This window comes from Capsicum annuum, chromosome 12 (genome assembly GCF_002878395.1).
Source record: "Capsicum annuum cultivar UCD-10X-F1 chromosome 12, UCD10Xv1.1, whole genome shotgun sequence".
Lineage (NCBI taxonomy): Eukaryota > Viridiplantae > Streptophyta > Magnoliopsida > Solanales > Solanaceae > Capsicum > Capsicum annuum.
The window spans coordinates 14,630,881-14,643,673 of record NC_061122.1 but is presented as its reverse complement, the minus strand read 5'-3'; positions in this window follow the sequence as shown (position 1 = coordinate 14,643,673).

The following is a 12,793-nucleotide window of genomic DNA, read 5'->3' as shown; positions in this document are numbered from 1 at the left end:
TTTTTTTCGTGCATTTAGGGCCTTTTTGTTGACTTATAAGTGCGAAAACGTGTGAAAAATTGCGTATAAATTGATGTAATAGGGCAGTTTACTTAATATAATTTATTACTGAAATGTGATTTTCCGTTGTTTACTAAATTTAGAGTATCGAAGGTGAAGATCTATTGATTGTTATATGAGCATGAAGGTCGAAAGATATTGAAAAGCATCTGCCAGTCAGTCTTCCTCATTTGTTGAGCAGCACTTACAATTGCAGCCTATATTCTCCTTCTTGAGCAATGACTTGGACAGGACTGTCAAAGGAAGCTCTGATGGATATACTTACTTTCGTTATAGACTGAACAATACCCTCGCCCATCATGGTCTAGTCAGTCTACATTTTTTGACTTTTCTATAAGTAGCACGAAAAAAAAATATCGCGTCATTGGATCATACTTGTGGTACTGATTTATTTGTTGATCTAGCCTGTCTACTTTCATGATTATCAACAGCTAATGTGGTCGTTTGAGCTAATGGTTTTTTTTGGCCTCCTTCCCAATTCATAGTTGGCTTCAAGGCTTTTGTTCTTCACATCAGACGGAAGGTAACAACTTACTATCCTCGCGCTAAAAACCATCATACTAGTCTGAGAGATCTTCACTCTGTTCGTGCATATAAGTCTATAAGTCTGCGTCCTAAGAACTGAGAATTCAGTGCCCTCTCTTAATATATATATATATATATATATATACTAGTTTTATAAGGCCCGTGCTAAGCCCGGGCCCAAATTCAAATAATTTAATATTTTATATAATAATATAATTAAATATGTAAGATAATTACAACTCGCACAAATCATAAATTGAAAAACATTGATACTTTTATGAAATTATGAACATACATTTTGTAGCTAAAAGTAGAAAATATATTTCTTCAGATATTTATTAATTCTTAGTTTTATTCATAATTTCATGTGACAAGAATTTAAGTTGGTTAATATGATAATTTAAGCTAAGTTTTACTTTAAATTAAGCGAAAAAAATTAAGTTCATCAAAATGAACTTTGAGAATCTATTAGCTTTTTATATTTAGTGTATGCCTAAGAATAGTAATTCTCAATTAATCAAAAAAGATATTTTAAAAATAGTTTGATCTTAATTGATACTACTACCTTCATTTTTAAATTTATCAATAATTTTAACTTTAAATATTTAAAATATTTTATTGATAATTTCATTTGTCCATAAAATTTTTTTATTCAATTTGTAAAAAGTAATTAGGAAATATTGAGAATCATACTCAGTTCATCAGAAATAAATATAGTCTTATATAGTTAGTTAAAAGATTTATCAATTAGTTAAATAAAAGATAAATCTAAATAATTCAGTTGATTGTCAGCTTGAACTCTCACCTTATAAGTGAAGGTTTGATTCTCTACTTTGTAATTTCCTCCCTATTTTTATTTTTTAAATAAAAATAGTTAAAAAATTAAGAATTCAAGAAAAAACTCAATAATGATTTCTCATATTATATAACACCACATATAAAGTCTTATTTGGCAAACAAAGAAATAAAGTAGTTTTATCTTTATCAAGTACATGCCATAAGTTTAGTGAATTAATAAATTAATTAAAATTACTAAAATAGTCTTGTAAGGACTACCAAAATTTATCAATATGTATAAGTAAGAAAATTAACATTAAAAGGGACCAAAAATTCCTTAAAAAGTTGCAATCTAAATCAATTATAAAAGCACATAGTGAAATGGTTTAAAGCAAAATAATGTGGGGAAGGAAAAAGCAATAGTTGCACACATCTGCACATGTAGCAATGTCCATGGTGCGCTGCAGATGTGAGGACGACCAAAACAAGGGATCCTCCCTTATATTATATATATATATATATATATATATATATATATATACATACACACACACATTTTTCATTTATTTTAGAATAAAAAATACTACCTCAAAAATAACTTTTTAGGGATATTATGAGAATAAAAAAATAAGTATTATTAATATTTTAGATTATATAACTTGAACCCACTTGAATATAATTGAATAGCTTTAAAGAAGGAATGCGTTCAATAAAGAAGAGCCGCAAGAGAAAGATATATTCTGCAGAGAAAACTGAACAACTATTTTATTCCTTGTTGATGACCCTTTAAATAAATATTGCAAATTACATAGACTCGTAATCCTACTAAACCACTAACAAAGCGCTAACCAAACTCTCCTAAACTTTAGGACCAACTATTTGCAACTCTAAATATCAGGAAAACACTAACGTACTTAAAATAACAGCCTAACAACTAAAGCTAAATGATAGCCTAGTGCAAACTTGGTCAAATTTAAACAAAGCTGATGTTGTACAACTTTGACACCGCTTCTCGACATCAGCTCCCTGTATTAACTATGCTTAACTGCTGGCAAAAACTTTCCAACTTGTTGACATTTAGACCTTTTGTGAATAGGTCTGCAATTTGATGTTCTGTTTTAGTATGCTCCAAAGCAATCTCTCCTTGCAAGACTTTTTCCCTGATAAAATGATAATGTATCACCATATGCTTAGTCCTTGCGTGAAAAACTGGATTTTCAGCCAAGCAGATTGCTAACTGATTATCACAATACAAAGGAATTGGATACAACACTTGTTAATGCAAGTCCTTTAATAGTTGCATAAGCCAACTGCTTTCTTAAGCTGTCATTGTTGCTGCTCGGTACTCCGCTTCAGTGGTTGACAAGGACACTGTTGGTTGTCTTTTTCTACACTAAGAAATTGCTCCTGAACCAAGCATGAAAACATACTCGGTAGTTGAGCGTCGAGTATCATGGTCACCTGCATAGTCAGCATCACAATAACCAACTAGTTTACAATCTTCACCTCTTTTGTACAGCGTATTTTTCACATATCTCAGAATTCGGAGAACTGGTTCCAAGTAAGGTTTCTTTCGATGTTGCATGTATCGAATCATCATACCAACTGCAAAAGAGATATTTGATCTTGTTAAAGTTAGCAAAAGAGATATTTGATCTTGTTAAAGTTAAGTAAATAAGACTTCCTACCAACTGTCAGTACATTGTAGCATCTTCTAAATCATTCCCTTCATGAGCACATATTTTGGAATTTGGCTCTATTGGCGTCGAGATTGGCTTACACTTAAGCATTTTGAACTTCTTTAGAAACTCTCTGGAACATTTTTGCTGATGGAGAAATATTCATTCTTGAGAGTAACTGACCTCTATGCCAAGAAAATACTTGAGCTATCCAAGTTCTTTCATTTGGAAATGAATTGACAAGTTTTCCATAGTTCGAAAAAATTCTTTTTCATAATCTCCTGTGATGATTACACATATACTAGTACAATAGCTATTTTCTCTTCTTTAGCTTTGACGAATAAGCTAGCATCTACACTAGTCACCAAATATCCACTATGAGTAAGAAATTCAACAATCTTACCATACCAGGCCCTCAGTGCTTTTTTTAATCCATAAAGTGCCTTCCATAGCTTACACACATACTCGGGGTAATCTTGATTTTGAAAGCCGGTTGGATGGTCCATGTAGATCTCCCGATCCGGCTTCCCATGCAAAAATGCATTCTTCATGTCCATTTGCCACAAATTCTAATTTTTACAAGCTGCAAGTGCTAATAAGACTCATACAGTTGTATGCTTTGCAATTGGACTAAAAGTTTCATCATAGTCTAGTCCATATTATTGAGAAAATCCACGAGCCACCAAACGAGCCTTATGCCTTTATATTGACCCACCTGCTCGACGCTTTATCTTAAAGACCCACTTGCAAGATATCGGCTTCACATCACTTAGTTTTAGTACAAGCTCCCAAGTCTGATTTTGTTTTAGTGCTGATATTTCTTCTTTTATAGATTTGCTCCACTTCTGATCCTGAGATGCTTCTTCAAAAGTCTCAGGCTCATTTGCACCTTCTTCCTCCACTATTGCGGCATTGACATACTTTAGATTTGGATTTTTGATTTTTGTTGATTTTTTTAGAGGAGTTGGTGTTTCCACTCCACTAGGTTTAGCTTGTTCACATGGTTGTTGATACACACCAGTTTTCCAAGGACATTGGGCTACACCTTCTTTGACATTGTCTTCGTCATCTGCATCTTTTGCTTCTCCTAAACCCAATTAAATTTGAGAAGATTGTATCACATCCTTAAAAATATTTGATTCTGGCGGTACTTTCTTGTATGATAACCATCATGAAGAAGCTTCATCGAATACCACATTCCAGGATGTGTAACACTTTTCGGTTGTCGGGTCACAACATCTCCACCCTTTTCTTTGACTGTTATATCCTACAAAAATACATCTGACAGCCTTCTTGTCCATTTTGCTACGTAAATGATCAGGTACAAATACATAGCAAACACTTTTGAAAAATAAAAAATAACTAACTGAAGGTTTCATGTTCCATAATTTTTTGAAAGTTGAAATAAAACATAACCTTTGTTAAGGAAGCCTGTTGATCACAAATGCAGCCGTCCTCATTACTTCTTCCCAAAAACGTCCTGGTATGTTCTTCGCGTGAAGCATGCTTCGACAAATTTTTGTCAGGTGCCTGTTCTTCCTTTCTGCTATGTCATTCTGCTGTGGAGTGCTAGCACATGTGAACTGATGACGTATTCGGCTTTCTTGAAGGAAATCACAGAACTTGTCTGAGGTATACTCTTCCCTATTATCACTGTGTAGACAACAAATTCTTTTGCCAACTTTCGCTTCTGCTACCTTCTTGAATTCTTTAAACTTTGAAAAAAATTTAGATTTTTCTTTCACAAAGTAAATCCACACATACCTTGAGAAGTCATCAATAAAAGTCACCATGTACTTCATCCCACCTATGGAAGCTTGTTTCAGAGGCCCAAACACATCAGAGTGAACCAACTCCAATGGTTCTCTTGCTTGAAAGTGGGATTCTTCAAAAGGCAACTGATGTGCTTTTCCATACTGGCAACCCGCACATACCATGTCTTTTCTCACTTCAAGTTGTGGAAGTCCCTTCAACATCGACCTCTTTATCATCACTTCTAATTTGGAATAGCTAACGTGACCCAACCGCATGTGCTACACATATGCTGTTTCATTCTTTTTCATCTTGTCTACATATGCAGCTTCTGCAGACATTATGCAACCTTTGTCCTTTCATTACTGGTTCTTTTATAATCTCCGGGTCCCAATAAACCTTCACATCCTGTGGACCAAATAGAGGAAAATAGCCAGAAGATGTTAACTGTGCCATGAAAAGAAGACTTTTCTTCATACCAGGGACATGGTAAATATTTTGGAGCGGCACCTCGATATCACTATGTTGAGGATAGACTACTATATTACCAATGTGAGCTATCGGTAAATTTGAGTTGTTCGCCGTTACGACTACCCTGCTGCCCTTATACTCTGACAGGTGTTGCAGCTTCTCTTTGTCACCCTTCATATGATTTGAGCATACCGAGTCGACAATCCAATCCTTCTCGTAATCAATTGTCTTTGTCGTTGTAACGAGAGCTAGTTCTTCTTCTTCTACAGAAAAGAATGCATCTGCATCTCGCTCTTCTTCACTATTTAATGTAGCAGCATTGTTCTCAACACTTTTTTTCTTTGATCAACAATCTTTCGCCATATGACATCTCTTTCCGCAATTGTAACACTTTCCTTGAAACTTCTTACTGTTGTCTTGATTCTGAGAAGCTCCTCCTACATGAACACTCTCTTCGCCTTGGTGACTTCTTGCCTTGTCATTATTATTCTTGGATATACCGGTGGTATGCTTTTTGGAATTCCATTTTCCTTGATTGGCATAGAGTGTCTCTTCTTCCTTCTTCAACGAGACTCCTCCCATTTGCTTAGCTAAGGCTTCTTGACCAGCTAACAAATTTTTGAATTCTACAAGCGACGATTAAATTTGCCATCCTTGTATGGAAGCAATAAATCTCCTAAATTCTGGCTTCAAACCATGAATGATGATGCGTTTTATCTTAGTATCACCAATAGGAGCCTCCGGATCCAACTCAGAAATCTCCTGGCATAGTGACTTTACTTTATGAAAATACTGTGATATCATCATGTCGCGTTGTGACACTAACAGCAACTCAGACTCTAAGAGTTGGATCTTCGTATCGTTCTTCTTTGAGAACAGCTTGGCAAACGTATCCCAAGCTTCCTTTGGAGTTTCGGCATCACGTATATGCTCTAGTATATCTTCTTCAATTTTTGTCTTCAAAGCAAACATAGCCTTTCCCAATTTTATCTTCCACTTCCGCAACGTGTCTTGTGCGTCTTCTGCTTCTGGTTATGTCACATCGCTGCCATTCACAACCTCCCCAAGATCTTGCCCTTGCATATAAGACATTATGCAAGTGGACCATGTACTGTAGTTGCTATTGTTGAGCTCTTTCATTCCACTGACAGCTTGTAGGTCTATCATTGTGTCAACAGTTAAAAAACTCAAAAGGCTACAGTAAGTGATTTCCCAAAGAACAGCCTTGCTCTTGATACCAAATGAATAGCTTTAAAGAAGGAATGTGTTCAATAAAGAAGAGCCGTAAGAGAAAGATATATTCTGCAGAAAAAACTGAACAACTATTTTATTCCCTGTTGATGACCCTTTAAATAAATATTGCAAATTACAGACTCATAATCCTACTAAACCACTAACAAAGCACTAACCAAACTCTCCTAAACTTTTGGACCAACTATCTGCAACTCTAAATATCAGGAAAACATTACGTACTTAAAATAACAGCCCAACAACTAAAGCTAAATGATAGCCTAGTGCAGACTTGGTCAAATTTAAACAAAGCTGATGTTGTACAACTTTAACATGAACAAAATTCTGGGTCCACCACTGCTCTCTATAAGAAGTGTAATCTAGTTTTATCAATTAATCTTTAACAATCATGTGCAGAATTACTAAAGGAGTGACATTTTGTTATCTTGTATGCCATAAGAACCATTGATTCTTTTTAGAATTCTGTTCCAGTTACTCTAAATTTTAAGCATGGATGAAAATAATGCTGAGGTATAGATACGGTTTGATAGCCAACTTATGTTAATAGTATGCAAAGATTGTATGAGGATATAGGAAATAGAATTGAAGTTGCACGCAGGCTTGAAGCAGTTCCTGAACAAGAAAAATTAAAATACACATTAACAAACTGAACTATCACCTACTGCTTTGAATTCGTGTAACGTTAATTAGTTGTCTGATTTTACCTATTCTCGTTGGTCCTCGAACCAGATACTAATTGACAGGAGAGATGAAGAGAGAAAGCATAATGATGGGGTAAGAATGCCAACTTTGGTCTACTTGGCTCGGGAGAAGCATCCCAGCGCTTGCATGATTTCTAAGCTGGAGTAATAAATTCATTGGTAAGTCTAATAGTTGTTCATCGCATTAGTGAGCATGCTTTTTGTTTCTTTATGTTATCAATTTATTTGAACCGAAATTTGGACATGAACTCTTGAAGTATATGACTTAGCCCATATGAGACTTCTAAATTTATCGTTAGCAAGATTTGATGTTTGAGATAGTATATTTGCTAGGAGGTGATAGTACATAGTGGTTTTAGCTAAAAGGTATCCTCAGATGCGCCGTTATAGCTATAAATTAATTATTTTTTGAACCTGTTTGAATCATTTTCTCTTACAGGGTGGTGATGCTTCAGTGAATTCTCTCCATCTTTTCTTCCTTGTTTGAGGGTTGTAGGTCAGACCATTTATTGGTACCTTTAATTCGTAGCATACACTATCATACCTAGCATCACTTGGCTTTCCTGTGTTAGTTTAGCTAGAGAAACTGTTAAGTTTATGTTTCAATAAATTTTGAATCAAATACATCGGTTAAAACTTTTTAAGAGTTCTAGTTTTGAAATAAATGCATCACTTAAAGTTTTGAGTTACAAAGAACATGAATTTGATAAATTCATTATTATTAAGTTTTACGTTTTAGGTTCTTGAAAGAAAGACATTTTTGTTTTAAAATATAATGAACCCATTAACTATTACTTAATTAATACTCTTCTCTTGTATGGAACTTTTATCTTATAAATAATGTTTTTTTTTGTTTGAAAAGACAAGCACTCAAAAATCACTTTCCCCTTGAAAAATTTTTGAGAGACATTGATCAAAAGGTGAGATCACCAATTCAAGAATAGAAGAGCAAAATTCTTGAATGCTACTTGTTTTGTGGCTTAGTTAAATCCTGAAGATAGAGTTGTTACTAATTCTTCCGTTTGCTCGTGGGAGAGACTCCAACTATCTTCAAGAAGCATATTATCGTGCCTCTAAGCCAAGCATGTTTTATGTTGAATTCTTGTACAATTATCATTATTGTTCTAACACTTTGAAGATAGTTATCTCAATGGCTTCTACATCAATATCAAATAGTATTCCATCTTTGCCTAATCCTAATTTTGAAATATTTGATGGCAAAGACTTTCCTAGATGGCATGGAAAGATGGAATTCTTTCTAAGACGATTAAAGTTAGCATATTTTCTTGAAGAACCTTGTCCTAATACTCCTGGTTCTGAGGTATAGCATCTGACGAGGCTACTTTGATTAAAGAATAAATTGCCAAGTGGCAGTATGATGATTATTTGTGCAAGAATTATATTCTTGGAGGAATGTCCAATAAATATTATGATCAATATTATGTTAAATGCAAATTTGCTAAAGAGATATGGGACGCTCTTTAAGCTATTTATTTAGCAGAAGAGGCGAGTTCTAATAAATTTCTCATTTCAAATTATATGGAGTTCAAAATGGTTGATGACAAGTCAATCACTGAACAAGAACAAGAATTCCAACTTATAGCTAATAAAATTGCTATATCTGAAATTGCTCTTGATGAAAACTTTCATGTTGGTGCTATTGTACCAAAGCTTCCTCCATCTTGGAAAGAGTACCGAAGCTGTAACGCCCAGAAATTGGGTCTCGAGACGTCACACGGTGCTTAAGGTCATAAGTGACCCCAAGCTAACCCTTCTATTGGCATAACTCATAAGCAACTAAATAAAATACAAATCCATACAAATCAGCAGAAATCAACTCTTTACTGAATTTGATCGATACAAAAATAGAATTTTACAGGATTACAATTCTTTCTTTACAACCAAAATTGAAACAAAATACATCAACTTCTACTGACTGTCTATGAAGCCTCTACTAGTACTGACTGTAGGTAGCCGGGTCATGACTCCCGACTACCCCAACTCAATACGACTGAATAAAGAAAATACAACACTATAAACTCTGCATAACTAACCCAAGCTCTTGAATCAAAAGGACTCATCACTTGCTAACTGGATACCACGAACTGACTGGATCTGAAGGTACAACTATACCTTGTACCTATATTCCGAGAAAATGTAGCCCACATACGAATATGTGGATCAGTACCATGAAAAAATACCGAGCATATGGGGGTGCAATGCATATATAAAATAATATCTTAACATCATCATAGTTTATAAAATTATGCATGTTGATATAGATGACTCACTTAGCTCTAATTAAATCATCAAAATCATGGATGAATAATACATGTAAAGTAAAATAAGTAAGTCATTACAATAAGTTCTCACTTCACTTTCATCTCAATTTCAAATCATCAAAACAATCAAATCTCATGTCAATTTTCATTAGAATATATTCCTTAAATGTTTTAAGAATAATGACTTTCTCAAACTCAGCCTTTTAAGCAAATATGTTTCCATCTCAGTTAGAAGAGTACACACACACATTGGGAGATCCTATAACCTACATAAACCATGTGAGCTACATGGAGTCCAACGTACAACCCACGTTGGGGAGAGCCGTCCTATCCTTGTCATCGGAGTAGGACTTCCAATATCAATTTAAAAACACTAGTGGTCACTATATAAATCAGCCTCAGTCTCACATTCTACGGGGGCACATAGTTCTAGGGAAGTAAGGTCACTTTATACCTCCCACTCGATGCTAAAGATTACTCCCGAACTTAGCTCAGAAATTTAAATCAACTTCAGGCTCACATTAAAGAAAATCCACAATAAACACTTCAATAATTTTCATCAGGAGCCAATTTGCTACCCCTTTATCATAATCAATAAAAACGTGGATTTCTTTTACAGTCAAGTTCAAAATAACTCATTCACGACCAAAAGGTCAAATCATTTAAAATATCTCAAATATTCAACATCAACGTGCTTATAACACACACTTTCTCAAAAAAACACAATTTTCAATGGGGATTCACGATCCAAATATCAAAATCATGATAAATATCGTTCAAGATTCATACTTTATATCACCACACATGTAAATTCATCTTTCAAAATCATAAACATCAAGATTTCATAATAATCATCATAAGATATGGGTTCATGCTTCAAATTCATAAAAATCAAATAAAAATCATGCCTTTGTAAAGAAAATTACTTTTGGGCACAAGAACGAAAGAGAGTTCTTGTTGAAAAACCTCACATACCTTGAATGATGAACTTTAGATCGATACTCGTTTTTGAGATGTTAATCGTGCCTTTGAATGATGGTTCTTGGAGTTCTTGAAGTAGGAACTTGGAATCTTGAATAAATTTACAGAATTAAGGGTGAACTTTGGAGGTTCTTGAAGTTCTTGAACTAGGAACTTGGAATCTTGAATAAATTTGCAGAATTAATGGTGAACTTTGGAGGTTCTTGAAGTTGGATGTAGAAGCTTAGGGTTTTCTTTTTGAGGGAATTTGATGAAATAAAACATATAATACTTCTAATAGGCCTTAATATAGGGTTTGTACGGATTTTGAGTGAGGGGGAATGATCAAAACGCCTCTAAAAATCAAATAATTCTCGCATCTGTCCTTTGGTGGACTGTTTTGATAGTGTGAAGTAGATCAACCATAACGTTTTACTCCGATATTCAAATTGGATGAAAAAAATTTCATTAGAAAGAGGACTCTCATATATTTCCATTGATATATAGTATCTCACCCAGATCATTGTGTACGAGGAGTTATGATCATTTGAAGTTGACCCAAAAAATCACTTTTGGTAGGCTGAAGTAGATCGACCATAACTTTTTGCTTCAATAGATAAATTGGATGAAACTAATTTTATTGGAAAGAGGACTCGCAGAGCTTTCCGTTGATATATAGTAGATTACCCAGATCATTATGTACAAGAAGTTATGATCATTTAAAGTTGGAACAAAAATACAACAGGCCTCAGTACTTTTTTTTTCCTGCACATTTTACTGTTCACAGTTCGATCGGAATGGTCGTAGTTCGATCGGACTGGTCGTAACTCATCACTCGAGTGTCCGTTTTTGATGATCTGCATATCATTAGAAAGATTATTCGATACTCTACGCAATGGTAGGTCAACGTCTTAGAAATACTACACAGAAAATTTATAGATCACTCTAAAGCGTAGAACTCGATACTTTTCTCACGAAATCTTTACGAAGAAAATTTTCTGGGGTATTACATTATCTCCCCCTTGGAAAAATTTATCCTCAAATGTCGCTTGATAGGATAAAAGCGCTGATCAACTGACCTTCTTAAGGGACGTGAACATCTGAGACATATCGGCACGATTGGAATTACAGTTTCCTAGTCCTTATACTGAACATGCATATCTGACGCATAAATATCTAGCTGAACTGACTCTGGAATATATGAATGCGTATGCAATAATAGCCAATTCAAGGCTCGTAATGAGAACTTGAGTATGAACTAGATGTGTTTAAAACACGAAAGCTTTAAGAAGTCACGGTATATCTCCCCCTTGGGACTCTATGTTCCTCTACAATGCTTATTTCACAGGGTCACTAAGACTGTGCACGGGGCACCTATGAATTAGCTCATATGCATGACGTACGAACAGAGGTATACTCGTAACTACTGAGATGCTCCGTATGGAAATGATTTCAGTCCTAAGATCCTTCGATAACATGATGAATGATAAATGAGAAGGTACACTATACGATTCTCATTGACTGAGCTGGAATACTTGAAAAATAAAGATCGTTTAGTAGAAGTTTATGAATTGAAGCATAAATAGCTTCCAGAATCTGAAACATGTACACCATAATCCCTCAAGATAACCTCTTAAAACATCAACTAAACATAATATACATGAAAGCTTAATCTCAATCTTACTTGACATTACCACTTAGCTCAAAATAAGCATACACCATCTAGAGCTTCAACGCTTTCAGCTCAACTTCGGAATTTCAATCTTAGAGTCTAACGCTCAACTCAAATTTTTCTCATCCTTAACAGACCACACTACCTCTTTCATCGCTTATTAAAATCACGTTTGTAAACTTATATTTCTAAACCATAAGAATCAAAATCACACCTAAGAGGCTCAACCATTACAGTCATACACTAATCCTCGAAATTAAAGCAGTCCCATAATATCTTGGGTGAACTTTCTCATCATAAACACAACATCAAACTTAATCACAAATCAACCAAACTTAGGCTCTTATATCCACTATTCAATCCTACTAGATCACTTCCTAACAACTAATACCATTAATCAAGAAATCGTCACAGTCACCTTCACGATCACCAATCATTCAAACTTAACTTTTAGCACACAATATAACTTAAAACTTTTCGCACGAAATTTCCACTTAGAAACTAGAAAACAATCCTCAACAAATGCTAGCCCATTTAAACTTCATAACAATAATAATTGGTCATAATCATATAGCTTATCTTATTGACAATCCATTAACACATCCTTCTTTCACCCATCACTACTATCTATCCTTCATACACAACTTAACTTAGTTCATAGCT